The sequence below is a fragment of the Castor canadensis genome, chromosome 12 (assembly GCF_047511655.1).
Source record: "Castor canadensis chromosome 12, mCasCan1.hap1v2, whole genome shotgun sequence".
NCBI classification, from domain to species: Eukaryota; Metazoa; Chordata; class Mammalia; order Rodentia; family Castoridae; genus Castor; species Castor canadensis.
Genome location: NC_133397.1, coordinates 128,328,977 through 128,348,651, shown reverse-complemented (window position 1 = coordinate 128,348,651; position 19,675 = coordinate 128,328,977). Strand labels below are relative to the sequence as shown.

The window sequence follows — 19,675 nt, the reverse complement described above, 5'->3', positions numbered from 1 at the left end:
TGAACAGAACACTGTACTACTAATAGCAGCAGCTTTCCTTTATTGCATGTCAGTCATGCTGACACTCTACGACAGGCAAACCGCCGCTCATTCCTTTTCAGTGAGGAAGCTGAGGTGTAGAAGTTCAATTTTGTCTGTGTTCTCAGCTGATGAATGATGAACTGGGAGTTAAACCTAGATATAAAAGTCATGCTCTTAATAACCCCCAAATTCCTAAGGTATGGAGCATTGTTTTTTTTTTAATAAATTATCAAGGTTGTCTGAGAAATCATTTTAGAAGTTCACCTTTTCCATCTATAATACCACCCGAAAAATAAAGCCTAAATACAAGCTTTGAAAAAAGAAATGTTTTCAAAATCCTCCTCTGCCACTTATAGTATGACCTAGCCAGCTGTTCATCTCTTCACTTTGGTATGCTCACTTAGAAAATGGGAAAAACATCCTGGTAGCACCTACTTCAGGAGGTTATTATAGGAATGAGATGACACAACCATACAGAAGTGTCCATTCAGCATGTAAAAGAATCTGATTATTGTGCCTTTCCTAAGAATGCACATGCATGTGCACACACCCCTCTGGCTCATCCTGGCTCACCACAAAGATGTCTTTGCTGAGAACACATCCTAAGGTTGTTCACTAATCTAACATGCTCTGACTATACAAAAATGTATGGTTATCTGAATAGTATTTTGGTAATCAGGATGATATAATAAAAATGCAATGTTCTGATGTGAGACAAATTTCTATTTGAATCCTGGCTCTACTATTTCCTGGATATATGACCTGTACTTCCCTGCCTTTTCCCCAAACTGGAGCGGGATTTTTCAGCACATGGATGGCCTGGAGCGTCCCATGGTTTCCATCACTGCACTTAGCACAGAGGAGTCAAGTGCAAGGCTGTCTTCTCATCTACATGCTTTTGAGGAAATCAACACCACCTATTCTTTGCTCACAGCACAGTGCTCAGCATGGAGGGGTGCCTATTCAGAACTACTTGCAGAATGAATGAGTCTGTAGAATGAATAACAGGATTAGAAACGTAAAGCTACAACTGATTTTTATAGAAACAAACACTAATTCTAGGTTGTTGAATATTCCGAAGGGAAAATAGTTTTTTAAAAATCTATCTCTAAAGTGTTATCTTTCAAAAAGCAGCATATGAAGCTGAGTGAAGGCAAGACTACACAAAACAAATGAGAGCTGTATTCCTATCACTGCTGTCCTGATTTATGTAAATGGTGGGGGGTGGGGGTGGGGGGTCTCCATGCTTGGTACCCTTTACAGCTCCTTTACTAAATATTGTTAATTTCAAATTACTTCTGAGCTTGTAATTTCTACACTTACAGTAGCTTCAAACCTTATGTGTGAACCCAGGCAAACGTTGAGCACTATTGCTATACCCAAGCCTTCCTTTCCACCATCAAAGATAAACAAAACACCAGAAAACTCAAGGGCAATGGCAGGCAGCTCTCTCACAAATCACTAACCAAGAAGGCTACTTATTAGCTTAGTGAACTCTCACTTCTGCAGCTTACCTCTTTCTGTTTACCTCTGGCAGCTTTTAAATTCAGTGAATTAGGTAATGGTCATTGCCACTGCTCAAGTTTTTGTCATTACAGAAATTAGACATATATCACAAGTTTCAAAAAAAAATTCATTTATCTCAGCAAAGAATTTAAGTAGCTGTGCCTGACCAATTAGTAACCAAAATTTGTAAAAAGTGTTCAAAAGTGCTTGAACATTTCTAGACAAGACTTAGGAAATCTGTTCACACACACACACACACACACACACACACACACAGGAGGGAAGGGGAGAGACATTAAACAATATTTTACCTCTAGTGAGTATTATGATTAATGTGCTAATTTTGTCAAATAGTTCTTACTACTTTTCACATTTAAAATTAAAAGCAGGAAACACTGCAATTGAAAAGATGTTCAGAATAGCAAATTTGAACCAAGCTTTCACACCCGAACTCTGATAATGAGAAAGTTTGCACTATATACACCTTTCAAGACCATATACACTACTTTCCCATGTGCCAAAATGAACATTCACTAGTTAGTGGCAACATAAAATGCAGCTAATAACAGACTGCATCTGGCAATTTAATTAAATTAGGTACTAATGCATGGAGAGCACTCAGCCCATGGCATGAAGACTATCACCCATCATTATGACAGTACTTTAATGTGGGAAATTGTTTGTGAACATTCTTAAGTAATCAACAAACGGTGGCTTCCCTACATCTGTAGATTGTGAACAAGAAGAACAGGACTGGATAAAAGTCCAGAAGCTGAACTAACCACGTGGAAACCTACAAACATGCTTCCAAGTCACGTTTGAACTGTGCAAACAGATCTCTGAGCAAAGTATTTGTGGCAAACTTCCTAGTCTTCTGAAAAGTGGCTTTTCCAAGACTTCACTATCCTGTGACAATCAAATGTCCACTGACCCAGGCACACAGTCCATAACGTACATTACAGAAGTATTTTCATTTTAGGCAGTAAAGCACAAAGCACAATTGCCCCAAACATCTGTACTTAACAATTCCCATCTTACTATTTCTACTTGAGGAAAAGTTGCAGATTTCAGAAATCTGCTATTTCAGCACCATTTCTGACTTGGTAAACTCTATTTAAAGATACTGAAAAAAAAAAAAAAAAAACCCAGAAGATTTCATTCTGAAGGTCTTCAATCATACTTTCAAAGGCACTCCCCATAAGAACAGGGCAGGCACATGTCAGAAACGGTTTTATCAACAGCACGCAAGCTATGTCTAAAGGCATGCACCACGCGTGCACTTCATTCCTATGCAGTTTCAACCCAGCTCTCTCAGAAACGAGGATCTGCCCAGCCTCCCACGCCCCCAGAATGTCTGGCATTCCTGGCGGGCGGGCGGGCTCCCCGGACCAGCCCAGCGACACTGTGCCAGGAGCGCGGTCCCATCCCGCGGGAAGGACGGGGCCAGGGAGGAGTCGAGCCTGCGGAGGACAAGGGCACAGGGATAGGAGCAGGGTACAGGAGCTTCCCGCCTGCAGGACAAGCCTCCCCTCGGAGAGGGTTAGGCCAGTTCTCCTGGCCGCCCGGTGCCCGCGACACTGGAGTTCCTCCAGAAAGCGCTAAATAGACCCATCGCACCCCCGAACCCGAGCTGGGGGCCTCCGGAAGACTGACAACCCTCCTAGCACCGACGGAAACCCTGCAGCGCCGGGGAGGCGCCGCGACGGCTGCGGAGGGACCGCGCTGCCCGGGCGTCGGAGCCCGCGTCCCCTCGTGAGAAGGACGCACGGCAGGTGCAGAGCTCGCCTTGCGCGGCGGGGTCCGCGCTACCCGCCCGGTCTACGGTCACCACCCGCCCCCGGTGCGCCCCTCGGCGACGACTCCGAGTCCAGACCGCGGCTGCAACGAGCGCCGCAGCCCCTCACTCACCGCGGGGCTCCATCCCGCGTCCCGGACTCTCACCGCCGCCGCCGCCGCCGCCGCTGCGGCCTGGAGCTCGCCACCCCCATCCCCCACGCCCGGCCCGCGGACGCCCGGCCGAGCTGCCGCCGCCGCCCCAGCTGCTGCAGCCAGGACCGCGCCGGCCGCGGACGCCCCTGGTCCCGCCTCCCGCCCCCCTGGAGCCCAGCCATTGGCCCGCGCTCGCGGGGGCGGGGCCGGCACCCGCAGCAGGGGTGGGGAGATCTCTCGCGCTGGGCACAGGCCCCACCCCCGTCGCGCCCTCCGGAACCCAGCCATTGGCCCGCGCTCGCGGGGGCGGGGCCGGCGCCCCCTGGAGCCCAGCCATTGGCCCGCGCTCGCGGGGGGGGGGCCGGCGCGCAGCTCGCGGGCGCAGGGCCGGCGGTCCGGGGGACCCTAGTGTCGCGGGAAGTGCGGGGTCCGCCGGGCATAGGGAAGGGTAGCTGACCACTGACGCGCTAATGGCGTCTCCCGGGAGGCCCCTCTTGGGACCAGGAGGGAGGGAAGAGGCTCCACAGGTCAAGTGCAGCAGCCAGCGGCCCTGATCCTCTCCAGGCGCGTTCTCAAACCCCTCGGAAAGAAAGGGGCCGAGAGGGAGGTCCGGTGTCGGCGGGAGCGCGGGGACGGTGGCGTGCGGCTGCGCTCGGGGCTGGGCCAGACACGGCGGGCGCCGGGAACGGGCGGGGAACGGGGCGGGGGACGGGGGTGCGGGGGGCACAGAAGACCGCATGCAGGAAGAGTCCAGGAGAGGGGGACGGGGGGCCCGGCACACCCTCGCGTAGACACAGAAATTGCCACAGCATGCACAGCCCACAACGGACAAGGACACGCCTCGTCCTCAGCCGTGGAGGAAAGCCTGCCCTCAGGTGGCCTTGAGAACCGGGGGTTCCCCGGTTGCTTTAGCGCCACACTGGGGTTTTCAGACCACGAAAACACAATGGCGAGGGGTGCCACACATGCTCCCGAAGCCTTGGGACTGCACCGAGAAAGAGCGCGGACCAGACTCGCCGAGGGATTGAGCTGCCCAAGTGAAGCAAGGTGACCAGGACAGCAGTCCTCAGGCAAAGGGGCTGCAGGACAGACAGCAGCTGCAGTCAAGTCATAAACAAGGGTTCTCGCCGGAAAGGCGAGGAGGTCCTTTACTCAAACACCTACTTACGTCTATTTGAAAACATGTAATTATTTTTGCCCTTATCTGCCATTCCCCTTAATAAAGAAGATTGTGTTCCTGATTAAAATGGGGTTGGCTATGTCACTAACAAGAAAATGAACAAGTTCCTGGCGCAGAGAACAGTGCGTGGTGAGACAGAGCCAGAAAGAGCACAAAGGGAGGGAGGAAAAAAGCAGTTAAAGAAGAGACAGAGAGGTAGGTGTTAAGGAGAGAGGCAGACATTGTGGAGGGAATGGACAAACACAAGAAAAGACCAAAGAAGACAAGGAACCAAAGTTCCTTCAAATGACCCTGGGGGAGAATGATACACCACTAAAGGCTAAGGACAGTGGGGGACAGGGCAACCCCTGGGGAGCTGGAGAAACTCAAGTGTGTCCCTGTATCTGCTCTGGCTTACTCCCAACAAATCTGCCTCAAAACCACCCCAAAGAGCCAACTAATGTGCAGAGACCTGACTCCATGGTGGTGGATTACAAGCAGGGTACTAAGGGAAACTGACTCTCAGTGTCAGTTCTTATGTGTTCTGAAAACAGCATTATCTGCCATTCTTCATCCAGAGCATGATGACATTTGTGAGTGGCAGTTCACTGTTAAATTAAAAGGGTTATTTTTATAAATCCTTCCAGATTTTGTTTAAAGTAATTTTATATCACACAAATGTTAAGTATGAAAAGTACATTATTGTAAAGAATACCTAATCTGCAAGTCCAAAATTCTTGGTTTATAATAAAATTATAATAAAGTTCACCCCCGCCCCAAAAGTAAAACTATTATTGTATGTTTACAGAAGTTCAACATCTTAAAATGTTAACAGGTTGCAGAAAAACATATCTGGAAGCAACCCCTCCCTAAGTGGAAGGAAATCACTTGCATTTCTACCACTTTATATTACCACTGTCTAGTATTTTTACTTCTCGAGTGGAAATCCATATCCTCTCCATGTTCCTTTTGAGTGAAACTCTGTGCAGCCTCCATTTACACACTCCTAAAATTTTCTTCTTTTGTTCTCTAAATGTGCCTGGTGTCGGTGAATAGATCATGCCCTTTCTACCTGCAGCAGTGAGGCCATCTGTATGGATAATTTTGCTAGACAGATGTCTTCATACTCTTGACATTGGTTCTGCAGTTGAGGGGACTACTCTGATGGCAGAACCTGGGTAAGAACATCTGGAGAGGTCTGGAGACATTTTCCGTTGACACAATGAGGAAGGGGTCTGCTGACACCTAGTGGACAGAGACTGGTCGCTGCCAGTAGCCAGTCCCACAGGAGAGCCACGGCCTTGAAGAATTACCCAGCCCCAAATGGCCAACAGTGCCAAGGTCCAGATGCACTACTTGAGCTCCAACTACAGGACAGAGACATGTTCAATGAGTCACAGGCTGCCGTTGGTACAACCCACCTGGGGGTCGCTTTAGACAAATAGCATGATTTCTTCAACAGAAAAGTTGTCAGGAAACAGGAAGAAAAAAATCTCTAAATATAAAACATCCTTAAAAGATATGTCAAGTGAAGGAGTGAATAAGACCAAACTTACCCTTCTGCAGTAAACAACTAGAAAGCTGACAAAATATGTATTGTTTTCAGACATTGGACTGCACAGAGCACAAGACTGGCATCTCAGAGATGCAGTCACAAGCCAGTGAGGTAAGTCTACTAGCTCCAACTCTCTGCCTAAAGGCACATTCTAGACCATGGCATTGGAAGAGGGAAGCCAACCAGTGTCACACACACCCTTGCTACACTGAGCAGACTAGGATCTTAGTTTCAGGATATTAGGGTAGCCAGGCTTTGCAAGACAGATAGCAGGCATTAAGCAGAGAGGAAGAGCTCAGGAGTTTGTGTAGGGAATTCCTTAATTCTCTCTGATCACTAAGATGCAAAACTCCACGAGGATGGGCAAAGAATTTCAAAGAAGCTGCAGCTGAACAACTCCAAGGTGCCCAACATGGATTTGATACCTGAGTTCTCACTGGCCACAGAGTAGAATGACCTTCTGACACCCATGAGAAGACGCCAGAAGGGCATGCCCTGTGTACACCTAACATGAAGGAGGCCCTGGGCTTAACACCCACTAACACACACACGTGAGCACACACAACGTGGAAATTACACAGTAAAAGTCATAGTTAGAGAAATATAATTTTAGGTGATTTATGTTAAAAAAAGGTCTAAAATCAGTGATCCAAGCTTCTGCTTTAAGAACCTAGAAACAAAGAGCAAATTAAACCCAAAGTAAATAAAAGGAAGGAAATAATATAAGAGCAGAGATCAATGATGTAGAAAATAGGCAATAGAGAACAATCAATGTGGCCAAAAGCAGGTTGTGTGAAAAGATCAGCTGATAAACCCTCTAGCTAGACTGATCAAGCAGTAAGAAGAGCAAACACGAACTGCTAATATGAATGAAGGAAGGAACGTCTGAGAAGGTTATAAGCAACTCCATGCAATAAACTCCACATCTCAAATGAAGTGGAAAACTTCATTGTGCAGTACAACCCAGATGAAAGAGAAAGTCTAAACAGCCCTGTACACTCTAAAAAACTGAATTCATAATTTAAAACTTCCTATTAAAAAAAAAACTGTAAATCTTGATCAGTAAATCCACTGAACCACAAAGGAAAAAAAAAAAAACAACCCTACACAAAGTCTTGGAAAACAGAGGAGGCAGGAACCTTCCAGTTCATTGGGAGGCAGCATTACCAGGATATAAAAACCTAAAATGCTACAGGAAAGTTACAGATGAATTCCTCAATACAGGATTAGCGAGTCAAAACCAACAACACCATGGCTCAGAATAGTTTGTCCTAGGAGTTTGTCCTAGGAGTGAACTTTAACCTTGTTTCATAATGACCCTGAAATTAACTCAACATGTACCATAAACCTAACCCTAAGATCTAACACTATCAATCTTTGAATTTAGGCAGCTGCCTGTTTTTACAAATGAAGGGTTTGTTTGTTTGTTTGTTTGAGGGAGGCAGCCATGTTTATGTAGTGTGTATAATTGCTTTTGATCTACAGCAGCAAGGCTCAATAGAGAAGTATAGTCTGCAAGCCTAAAATAGTTACCATTTGGTCCTCTTTAAGAAAAGTGTCAAGAAATATACGGAGTGATTTCTTAGACTCAGAAAAGCAAGAGCCATAAGAGAAAACACTGACAAAACTTCAAACTTGTCCTTTCTGGAAGCAACGCTAGGAATCTCTCTGTGTAGCTGTCTTTATCTTAAACTAGCAAAAACGCTGTGTCTTTCTCATTATCTCCTATGTTTTCTCTTCAACAAAATGAGGGGGGGCATAATGGTGAGGAGGGGGGAGGGGGAAGGTGGCCCAAACAATGTACACACATGTAAGTAGATGTAAAAATGATAAAATAAAAAATAACTAAAACTTGTACTTTGAAAAATTGTGCTAAGATATGAAATGCTAGCCACAACTTAAGAGAAAAAATATCTGACAGAGGATTTATATCCACATTATTTCAAGAACTCTTACAAATAAATAAGAAAACAAAGAAACCAATAAGACACCAAGCAATAAAGTGAAGAGAGATTTCACAAAGGCACTACCCCCTGGGCAGTGAGCACGTGAAATGGGGCTGAACAGCACTAATATCAGAGAGGAAACCCTTCACAGTCACAGGAATTCAATTTCAGCTGGCCTAAAGAACTGCGTGTCCTGAGGTGCAGAGCCAGTAACTGTGCTGCAGCATACATTCACTCCACCACTTGTTTACGTTATTCACAATGTTTTTCCATGACAGTCAAAACCTGGAAACCATCCACCGTCCATCAACAGGTAAGTGGAAAACAAGGTGTGGTAGTGCCACAGTGAAAAATATCAACAAAAACTCTCTACAACATAGCAAGACACCATCCATGAATTTCAAAACCACTACGCTGAATAGAAGTGGCCAGGCAAAATATATGTAAGTAATGCAATTATATACAATTATATACAAATAATATGATTCCATTTATATGAAATTCTAGAGAATGTAAAAGCCAATCTTTACTGACAAAAAAATGTATCACTGGCTGCCTGGGGACAGGGTGGTGTGCAGGTGTGGGGGACCAGGTGAGCATGAAGGAGTTTTTATGTTCTGTATTTTTATTATGGGAATGATTACATGAGTGCATACAATGTCAAAACTTGCTCAAAGTATATGCTTAGTGTTTTATTATCTATAGAAATTATGTATATATGTCTATGTATATATATCGCACCAATTACAGTGTGCAGACTTATTTGGACCTCGATTCAAACAAACTGAAAAAAAAAAAAGCCCTACAATGTGAACAATGACTGAATACTGGATGATGCTGATGCTGGTATTTTACTTAACAGCAAATAAGCAACCTTTCTTTTGGGAAATATACCCAAAAGAAAATTTTTCTGTATACAGTAATGTGATGTCTGGAATTTGCTTCAAAATATTGTGGAGGGCTAAATGAAGGGGAATGTAGTGCTAAGAAGAGTGGCTGAGTATGTGATGTACCCTGTGATCCTAAACTACCTGGGAGACTGAGGCAGGAGGATTGAAAGTTCAAGGCTAGTCTGGGCAACTCAGTAAGACCCTGTCTCAAAATAAAGTTTTTAGAATGAGTTGGGGGTTGTAGCTCAGTGATAAGGTGCTGGCCTAGCATGCTTGAGGCCCTGGCTCAATCCCAGTACTGCCAAAAAGAAGAAAAAAAAACTAAGGTTGATCGTGAGTAGATAATTTTTGAAACTGAAACTGAGGTTGTGTTTAGAGGGATTCTTATATTATGCAGTCTGCTTTCAAAAGTGTTTGACATTTTCTATAATGAATTCATGAGTCTGTCTCCCAGTCTACTCTGGATTCTCAAGAACCTCCCGCCAACCCCACACTCTTGTTCCCTTCAGCTCTCCTCCTTTCCCCAGCGAAGCACAGATGTAATATGTGTTTGGGGCTCACTCAATCTCAATGTCCCCTGGAAGCCAGCCAGCTACATACAAATCTCACCACAAATCTGACGTCACACTGGTGCTCAATGAAAATCAGATAAATTAGGAGAGAAATTACGGGAGGTTCTGTCTGAACTGTCTGTGAAACCCAACTTACTCTTTCCCTACTGTTTAAAAACATGTTAAAATAGCTTCCTCTTCTTAGAAAGGAAGGCGGTGGTATTTGAACAATATCTCAGCAGACATACTGGAAAATTTTCTAAGAAAAACAAAACTTTATTCTGAAGGCAGTATCACCTGACGTCTGCCTCTGAGCAAGGTGCTCATCTGCTCACAGCAGTAATGAAGATGAAGAAGAAAACGGAGACCTGCACAAGTCTCCATCACAGCAGAACATGCTCGGAACCTTCCCCTTCCCTGTCTCTCTTCATCTGACTGTGCCTCTCTGAGTGGCTCATCACCACAATGGAGGTGAGTGAGAAAAGAAAAACAAAACAGGCTTCAGAACTTCAGAACAACAGGCAGGCAGGAATAGTGACATCCTGGCCTGTGTTAGGGATAACCAGCAGTTCTGCCTGGGAGGGCTCTCTGCCTTCTGTGATTTCAAACTCACTCAAAACACTGCTTCCAAGAAACCATTTCCTTCCCTCCACTGAAAATAACCACCCCGCAGGGCATTCACCGTGCTTCCCTCCAGGACCCTGGGCCCTGACTTAGGCTTTGGCCCTTACCTCGTCTATACTGCTGTCTATTGCTACCCAACACATGGAAAGGTTGGACAGGGCTGTCTAGCCTCTACGGGACCCTGTGGATCTTCTGAGAGAATGCTGAATAAATTACCACTGGCACAAGAATGAAAATCCTTCCAAGGTACCAGGGCACCAGCTTTATTCAAGGTGGTACCACCCCCTGGAACCAAGAGCACATGCTGTAGAGCCCATTTCCAGGTCGGGGGCTCCTGCACCTGGAGGGGAAGTGCTACTTTAGGCAGAGTGGGAATGACCTGCCACATGCCTTCACTGAATCGTGTTTCCATCTTCTCAAAGTTCTATTTCCCGACAATCTAGGGACTAAGACGTTTTTTTACTCTCTTCAAGTTCACTAAGCTCAAAACGCTGAGTACAGACCTACAGGTCCTGCGAAGCTAAGACTTAAGAGGCAGGTTCCTCTCTGGGGGCCCTACAGAGGAGGGCCTAAGGAGGAGGCATTTCTGCCAAATTACCTAAAGCACTCTCAGAAGAACCCAAATCTCCAAGGCCCCCAAGCGCTGAGATTTGCATATTCGTTCTAAATATTCACCTTCATGTCTAATCCTGAATACCTTTTCCTGAAAGGGAAGATCCCCCCCCGCCCCCCCAAAAAAAATGAAGTGAATGCAATCCCCAACTAGGAGGGCAGAAAAAAGGTAAGCCTAGAACAAAAGCTGCTTGGCCCTTCCAGTTCCCCCAAAGACCCCCAGCAGAGGCCGTTAGAGACCTCCAAAGCCATGGGGGGGACGACAACTCCACCCTACGCCCCTGCAGAGGCCGGGTGAAAACGTGACCTGGCCCATGTAGGACGCGGATGGCCCGGGGCTGGTGGCTTTAGGCCCAAGAAAGCCCTCCTGGGGTCACCAGATTGCCATCCCAGACAGGGTCCTGTCCTGGGCCACCCCCGGCCCCAGACCCCTAGGGACACGTGTCCCAGGGACCTCTGGGCTGTCCTGGAGTCACTGCTGTCTCCCAGCTTGTCAGTTCCCGTTCTGCCCCGGGGCCACAGTGCGGAAAGGTGCCCAGGACGCAGGGGCAGCACGCGGGGGAGTGACACGGGGACACTTTTACCCCCACGGGTCCCCGCGCACCCTGGGGTGCGTGCGACCGGAGGAGCTCCGCTCTTCACCCTTGACCTCTGCTCTTGTCACACCTAGCCAAGTGACAAGGGAGGCCCCACCCCCCCCAACCCGGGGGAGGGTCTAAGACCCCGAATTCCGCCGGGAGGCCACGAGTACGGGGCGCAGGGACTGCCGGGGTCTGTCCGCACGGTCCCACCCCCGAGCGCCGCAGCCCCTCACTCACCGCGGGGCTCCATCCCGCGTCCCGGACACTCACCGCCGCCGTCGCCGCCGCCGCTGCGGCCTGGAGCTCGCCACCCCCATCCCCCACTCCCGGCCCGCGGACGCCCGGCCGAGCTGCCGCCGCCGCCCCAGCTGCTGCAGCCAGGACCGCGCCGGCCGCGGACGCCCCTGGTCCCGCCTCCCGCCCCCCTGGAGCCCAGCCATTGGCCCGCGCTCGCGGGGGCGGGGCCGGCACCCGCAGCAGGGGTGGGGCAATCTCTCGCGCTGGGCACAGGTCCCACCCCCGTCACGCCCTCTGGAACCCAGCCATAGGCCCGCGCTCGCGGGGGCGGGGCCGGCGCCCGCAGCAGGGGTGGGGCGATCTCTAGTGCAGGGTACAGGCCCCGCCCCTGTCACTCCCCCTGGGACCCAGCCATTGGCCCGCGCTCGAGGGGGCGGGGTCGGCGCCTGAAGCAGGTGGGGGGCGGGGCTTGCTCACTTGGGGCCCCAATTGTCAGCTGCGCCTGGCCCCAGGCAGTGTCCCCACCGTCGCTGGACGCGTTGGTGGCCACATGAGCCGTGGGAGGGAAAAGCCACCTTTTTGCAAGCTCCAGGAGTGAGCAGGTTCTCCGTCCTTGTTTAATTGCACATTTCTCAGGTGGACACTGCGAGCCAGCGAAGACTCGGGTTCTCCACTTGCTTGGTGGCTTTCTTTCCCGTCCCTCGTTTTACCTTTCCAAACAAAAATGCGTTTTATGCCTGACTTTAAAACCTTCCCACTTCTTTGTTTCTTCAGCTGTCATTTTCAGAGAGCTACATTACCAACCTTTGTGACTTGCCACAGCACAAAAAAGATAAAATTAAAATTGAATTGAGAAAGCTAAATTACTCAAAACAGCAGCTACCGTGCCCAATGCCTGACCATACAGAGGTGGTCCAGAAATGCTGGTTGACTGCCCAGTCATGCAACTTGTTTCTTACCATTACATTTTCCGATTAATAGGAGCCACCAACAGGGTGGGAAAATGAACGACCGAAATCAGAGCATTTATCTAGATATCGGATCCCGCCTCGTTGATGGGGGAAGCTTGTCTGTATTGAACACTCTACAGATTAGCCACACCTAACAACTGTCCTGTCCTCTGATGACACCTAACAGGCGTCCCCTGAACATTAGCTGGTAAGTGGTAGACCATGGCTTGGGTGTTTGGAAAAGTCCCTCGACCTCACCCTCCCTTTACCTCTTCTTCAAAATTCCTGAGACATTTGCTGTACCCTCTTCTCTCCTTCGTTAATCATAGGTGATAAGATGTTTGAAACCATTTCCAGGGCAAGATGATATAAATGTAATTATTCACTGACAAAGAATGACGTCAAAAGCCTACCATTGGGTAGAGATGAGTGTTTGCAGAGAAACGAAGGAGTAAAGGGCTACCTCCATCACATCCTCCAATGCGCCAAAACATTCCCCATCATCCTGATAAACCAGCTCCTTAATTTTTAACGGGTGTTTCTTAGTTTTAGTAGCCCAAGATCACTGGGAAATAAGAAATAAGAACTCCAAGACATAACTGCACACTGGATGGATGATAAAACATGTATGACTGTTGATACAGTATTTCTGTTTTTAATTACAGCAAATATTAACACAGAAGACCGTCTCTCCTCCGAAACTTTCCTGTTCTCCCCACTGAAAAGCAATCATCCTATCTGACATCAAATGGTACGTTTATTGCTAATGTTTATAGATAGAATCAAATGCCATGCCACAAAACCTTCAAGTCAAAAGCAAAGTCTGCCCCAGACACGACGTGCTCTGAGGTGAGGGGCCGATCATAAAGGGGCGTGCTCTCTGCAGGTGGTGGAGGCAGGAGCCAGTCCCTCCACGGACAGGTGGATACTGCATAGCAGTCTGTTTAGAAGGGTGTGACATTGTCCTTCAGGCCTATCCTACTTTCATTCATTCCACAAACCTTTCTTGAGTATTTCTACTGTGCCAGGCATTGTTCTAAGTAAAGGGATATAGTAGGAACCCTTAAATCTAGTCAGTTTCTTCTCAACCATGACTAAAGGCCTGGAAGAGGTTAGGAAACAATGGAAGAAGGCAGGGTGGCCCAAAGGCAGGCAGGTTCCCTGGACTCCCACTGTCCTTGACCTCCCTGCAGAGAACGACAGGCTACAGTGAGTACAAAGTCTCCAGATTCCTAAGTGGACAGAACTCACCAAGCAGGTTATTAATCTTGATTCCATGATGCTTGTAAGTGAGAAACAAGGAATCAATTCAGTCCACATGCTGGAAATGACTGTGAAAGGCATTGCCAACATGCAAGGACTCTACTGTCAGAACAGGAAACTGACTAACAAAAGCAATACTCATGTGAGTGTATAGATGAGACACCCTCATTCAACCACGAGAGTAAGGCATTACCTCTTATATTATTTTCAACTTTCTTGTAGGACTTTTGGTTCCAGCCTCTATGCTTGAACCACTCCATTCTATAACCCTATCTAATATCCTAACGACACGTGTAAGGAAACCACCCTAATAATTAATGATCAGTTGCCTTAAGAAGCAATTTGTGCTCATGAATGAAAATGGAAAAATGAGACCTATTGAAATTGTTCCAGGAATACAGAGAATAATGGAGGAGAGAATTCAACTATGATATCGTGTAGAAACTTTGGTAAATGTCACAATGTACCGCCAGAACAACAACAATTTTTTTTTTAATTTTTAAGAGAATAAACAAAAAATGAAGAACTTGGAGCTCATAAAAATGCAGCTGTTGACTCTGGTGTGAATAAGGAGATGGTGGTAATAACAACTAGCCCTCGTGGGTTACTTGGTGCTAAATTGTATTTCACCTTCAGTAAATCCCTTCTCTTCACAAAACCTTGTGAGGTTCTATTATTCCCATTTTACAAATGGAAAACTCAGGCATAGAACCAAAGAAAATGTTTTTTCTTTTCCTTCCTGTTTTCTTCTCTGGGGTGGCGGGGCTCAAATTCAGAGCCTTGAATAAGCTTAACAAGTACACTACAACCGAGGAACACCCCAGCCCCTCAATAAAGAATTTCTGCCTAACTTTAGGAAGGTAAGTTTGGCCTTACTTACCTCTGTACTTAGGAAAAGCTAGTGGATGATCACGAGCTTTCTGTCTGTCTGTCCTTGCTCTTCCCCAGAGATCCAACAGCCCTTCTTTCCTCAGGGTTCTTGTCTCTGCTGTCCCCTCTCCCATACCTGCATGTGACTTGCTCCCTGTTCCTATCTGGCCTGTCCTCAGAGGACCAATATCGGTGATGTGCTTAACCGTGTAGGAAACAGCTCTGGGTTTGAGCCCCAGCAGATACAGAGAGAGAGAGAACAGCATTCCTCTTTGTGACATTCCCTAGTTTACTCTGCTTTAATTTTTGCCACAGACTTACTCCTCACTGACCTGATACCAGGTTATTAGTGCATGCATGGTCTTCTCTCTGGTGTAGGAATGCAAGCTCTATGACGTCAACTTCTTTGTTCAGCACTGTCCCCATCCCCTGGAAAAGCACTTGTAACGAGTCAGTGAAAATTTAAAAAACAAATAGCAGGGCCAAACATTAGATTTGTCTTTCAGAAAGATTACTTTGTTAACATTTTCAGGGATCGAGTCAGATAAGAGAGCCGTATTGCATGTTGCTTGACACAGAACACAAGAATACCCCAGCATAGTAATGTCACCAAATCTTTACCTGAAAAAACCCATAAGTAACCACAGAACCCTGAATTATTTCCTTCCTCCTTTAAAGTACAGGGGTGATTTTATTTATTTATGTATTTGCTCTTGCTTTTCTTTCATCCATTCTTCATCTATTGGCTGGCTAACCAAGAAAGCAAAGACAGGTATCCCTAACCTGTATATTTTACTCTATGATCACCACAAAATCCTGTGAGATGGTCACATGAGACCTGTCTGTTGCCAAGAGAATTTCATAATTTTTGGAGTCAGAGCCACAGTGGCATTCCTGTACTCTGTTCCCCTTTCTTTTATAAAGAAAGTCCAGCCCGCCTTTCCCAGAGAGCACAAGTCAGCCACTGGCCTAACCACGCCAGAACTAAGACCAGGCCTCTTTTTACTGATAGATGAAGGCTTTACAATCTCTATAAGTCTGGAAATTAGAACAGAGCACCTCCCTGTATAATTCTTAGTGTAGTGAGTAAATATTTGAGCTATGCAAACATGTTTAAATAGGGAATTTGTCCTATTATTGTGGAGGTCTTATTACTATTACTAAAAAAAAAATACCCCAGATGAATGGCTGTCTTAGCATGGAACCAATGAAGAGCTTGGCTTGGTCTTGAAGCAGAGCTACCCCATGCACTCTGGAACACACACGCTGCTGCCTTTCTCCTGGGGGAGGATGGAGCCTCTCCCTCTCTCTCTCTCTCTCTCTTTCCCTCTCTCCTCTCTCTCTCTTTCTCCCCACTGAACAAATACTGCTGAGCTCTCTGAGAAACACTGCCACACACTGACTTTAATGAGTGTTTACCTTTCTAACTTCATGTTTCACAGGACAGGACGGTAGCTGCCTCCCATGGCACTCTCGCCAGAGGACTGGGAAGTAGCTGCTTGTAAAAGCTGGGAAATATTTGACTTACAAATCTGTTTTTCAGTTCGTTTAAGAGGACATTATCTTTCATAGCAGCAGGAGAACAATTATTATACCATGAGACACCTGGATTTAAATTGGTTTGTTCTGATGTTATGGCCATAGCTGACAGGGGAGACTTAAATTAGGAGAAAGAAAATACAGGAGAAAAACTAGAGTGTCTAGAAATAGCTACAGCTACATTTACATCACAGACCTTCCTCAATCCAAGACTCTTGTCCAAAGGTTGCTGCTTTCACAAGAGAACAAACTAGAGGACTTTTTTACCAATGCCTGCTCATTTTGTTGTCGTTTAAAAAAATTGTCCACACAATGTACTCCTTAGAAGATTACGTTTTAAAGGAGGTTGAATTAAAAAATGTAACTAGAAATTCCAAAATTAAAAATAAAAGAAAACAACAGGCAAGGAGCAAATAACTTGGTCATCACCGAAGGATTTACATCTTCCTTATTGTGCCTGCTGACATATTTTGCTTAGGGTTTTCACAACTGTGTTAAGTTTTGTCTGGGCACTACACCGTACCAGAGTATATGAGGTCACAGACATAACTATATACTGTACTAGCCAAAAGCCCTGAGGAAATCCTGTTAAGTAATACCACTGAAACCATCTGCTTAGTGCCTCCAGGGTGGGGAAGGGATGGAGCAGCAAGGAGGCCTCAAGAGAGCAGGTTGCCTGGCTTAGAAAAGAGCCTGAACTGGGCGGCCAGTGAAACCTTCTAAGGTCTCCTGTGAGCACAGCTAGGTCAGAATGGACAAAGCCTACCCATTTCTAGTAACTTCCTTCTTGTTAATGACTAGGGGGAGAGGGGAAAAGGGAGGAAAAAGCTCCATTCAGGAAAAACAACTAACAGATCAAATAAACCTATCCAGAAACCAGAATCTCAGGAAATGAGTGGACCAGTAGAATTTGGAGCTGCTTAGACACTCAAAAACTGAGACATAGAGGGTGTGGGTCAAGGGGCAGGGGGCTCCAGAAGGACCCTTTGAAGATGCTTCACAGACAGCTGGTGTTTTAGTTTACACGGGCTTGTCTTGAACAGCAACACATCAGTAAAATGGAGTTGCCAGGGGAGTCCCACTGTCATATTCACCAGTGTGGGAAAGCCCAAGGGGCTAAGTGGGTCTGATAATATGGACAGGACAGGACTGTGGGAAGAAGGAAAAGATAAGGGGGTAGAGGTCAGAGATTAGGGGAAATTTCTTGAGAACAAAGTAACCACTGCTGTATGTAAGAAAGTGCTATGGGCTGAACTCTGTCCCTCCAAAATCCTGCCATGAAGCTCAGAAGGTGACCACAGTGTATTTGGAGATGGGGCCTTTTAAAGTGATGCTTCAGTAAAAATGAGGTCATTAGTGTGGCTCTAATTAATGACATACCTTATGAGAAGAGAAGAGGACATGCATGGAGGTCAGACCACGTAAAGACACAGGCAGAGGGCAGCAGGCACCTATCACAAGCAGAGAAAAGACTCAGAAGAAAACAACATGCCAACACCTTGACCTGAGATGCCAGCCTCCTGAAGTGTGAGGAAAACAGGTTTCTGTCTTTCAAACAGCTCTATCTGAGCTACTTTGTTTTGGCAGCCCTGGCAAAACACATCCAAGTCAACACCATCTAAACTCTAGGGATTGGATAGTAACCAGTGCATGGGCTCTGTTGACCCCAAGACCACCTACCACCCTACCCGTAGGAATATTAAGTCCAACTGTGGCTGAACGTTGTCACCATCCAACTCCTCCAGTGAGGCATTTCTTCTTCTTAATACTCCAAAGGCACAGTGAGTCAATGTCACTCCTACTCTGGGGTGTGGGCCAGGCTGTAATATTGTCATTAGACTCAAAAGGCAGGTTGTTGACAAGCCTGGCTTTCTGTATGTGTTTTCAATGGGAGGAAGGTGAGTAGTTTCTGCTCAGTATTGAAGGGAAGCCCAGGTCTCTATTGTATGCACACGAGGAAGATGTTTTAAGGGTGCTATTGCAGACAAGGCAGTTGGTACTGGTGTCTTGTCAATAATGGTAACTCCATTGTAGCATGTGGTTCAGGGTATAAGTTCAGAACACATTCATTTGCACTTCTATTCTTTGTGGTTCTATGGCATTTCACGCCATCGGAAGCTTTGCTAATTGGTTATCTCAATTAACCTTAAAAAACAGCTCGTGAAATGTGAATTATTGTTAACAGCCTTATTCAGCTGATTAAGAAAAATTGTGTCTCAAAGAGAGTGAGTCACTGACTCAGAGTTGCACAAGTAAGTAGGAGAGATTAAACTCAAAGGTTGTCTGTCTCCTCAAGCCAGGTTTTCCAATATACCCTGGATTGTTAGATAAATGTGTTCTACCCTGTAAGTTTCAACTAATGCACTTCAATTAAAGAATGGCATTTTCTGTATTCATCAAACATTTTAGGTTTTGAAGAGCTGTCGTGCATAATTTTAAGATACATGTATACATATACATAAATGGTAGATTACATGAATAAATATTTTGCACGTACAGATGGTCAGGAGAGAAAAGCTCCAGAATTCTTCAAGGAGCACTCATTCTTTCACCCCTCCCCACTGCTCTTGGGTAAGATTTCCTAAAGAATCAGTGGTCAGAAGATACTTTCTCTTCCATAAAAACAGAATTCGAGGGCTGGCGGAGTGGTTCAGGTGGTAGAGCACCTGCCTAGCAAGTGTGAGACTCTGAATTCAAACCCCAATAATTCAGAAAAAAAAAAGTAAAAGAGAATTCCAAGCTGGGCCCAGTAATCCTAGCTACTTGGGAGGATGAGATCAGGAGGATCACAGCTGGAGGCCAGCCCTATGAAAAGATCATGATTCCCCCATCTCAACCAATAGCTGGTCGCAGTGCCTATGTCTGTTATTCAACTTACTACAGGAAGCATAAATAGGAGGATGGTGACCTAGGCCTGCCTAGGGAAAAAGTGAGACCCATCTCAAAAACAACCAGAGCAAAAAGGGCTGGTGGTGTGGCTCAAGTGGTAGAGCACCTGCCTAGCAAGTGTAAGGCCCTGAGTTCAAATCCCAGTACCATAAAAAGCAAACAGATAAAAAAAGGTACCTGGGAATAGATTTATCAGCACCCATTGTATGATTTATTTTTATTTAATTTCGAATATGAACATGTGGGAGAGGGGAAGCAACAATGTTGTTTCTATACAAATGTATGTTTTGAATTCTTTTTTTTTTTTTTTTTTTTTTTGGTGTGCACCACTGCATCCAGCTATTGGTTGAGATGGGGTCTCACAAATTCTTTTCTGGGGCTGGGGCTGGCCTTAAACCTTGATCCTCCTGATCTCAACCTCCCAAGTAGCTAGCATTACAGTTGTGAGCAACTGGTGCCCACCTGTGTTAAATCTAGATCTTTAATGCTAGATTTACAAGCAAACTTTAGGAACACAATCCACTCACTGGATGGGGACTCCTTGAAAATTAAG

General features: G+C 46.2%; 1 protein-coding gene and 1 long non-coding RNA gene across 7 annotated transcripts in view; one reads left to right on the top strand and one right to left on the bottom strand.

Moving 5' to 3' along the window:
* Positions 1 to 11,729, bottom strand: part of Arhgap29 (Rho GTPase activating protein 29) — a 67,372-nt gene extending 55,643 nt beyond the window's left edge. For 4 of the 6 annotated variants that reach the window (XR_012439999.1, XM_074050956.1, XM_020163938.2 and 1 more), the window contains exon 1: positions 3,436 to 3,571. The gene's annotated coding sequence lies outside the window, so the exon portion shown is untranslated. Of the gene's footprint in view, positions 1 to 3,435; positions 3,572 to 11,611 lie in introns of those variants that run through there. The other 2 variants (XM_020163940.2, XM_020163939.2) reach the window with 2 other exon arrangements.
* Positions 11,730 to 12,097: 368 nt separating this feature from the next.
* On the top strand, positions 12,098 to 15,098 carry LOC141415103 (uncharacterized). Its single transcript, XR_012440130.1, has 4 exons — positions 12,098 to 12,213; positions 12,593 to 12,769; positions 13,227 to 13,312; positions 14,047 to 15,098. It is a non-coding gene; the product is annotated as an uncharacterized lncRNA (long non-coding RNA).
* The last annotated feature ends 4,577 nt before the right edge of the window (positions 15,099 to 19,675 follow it).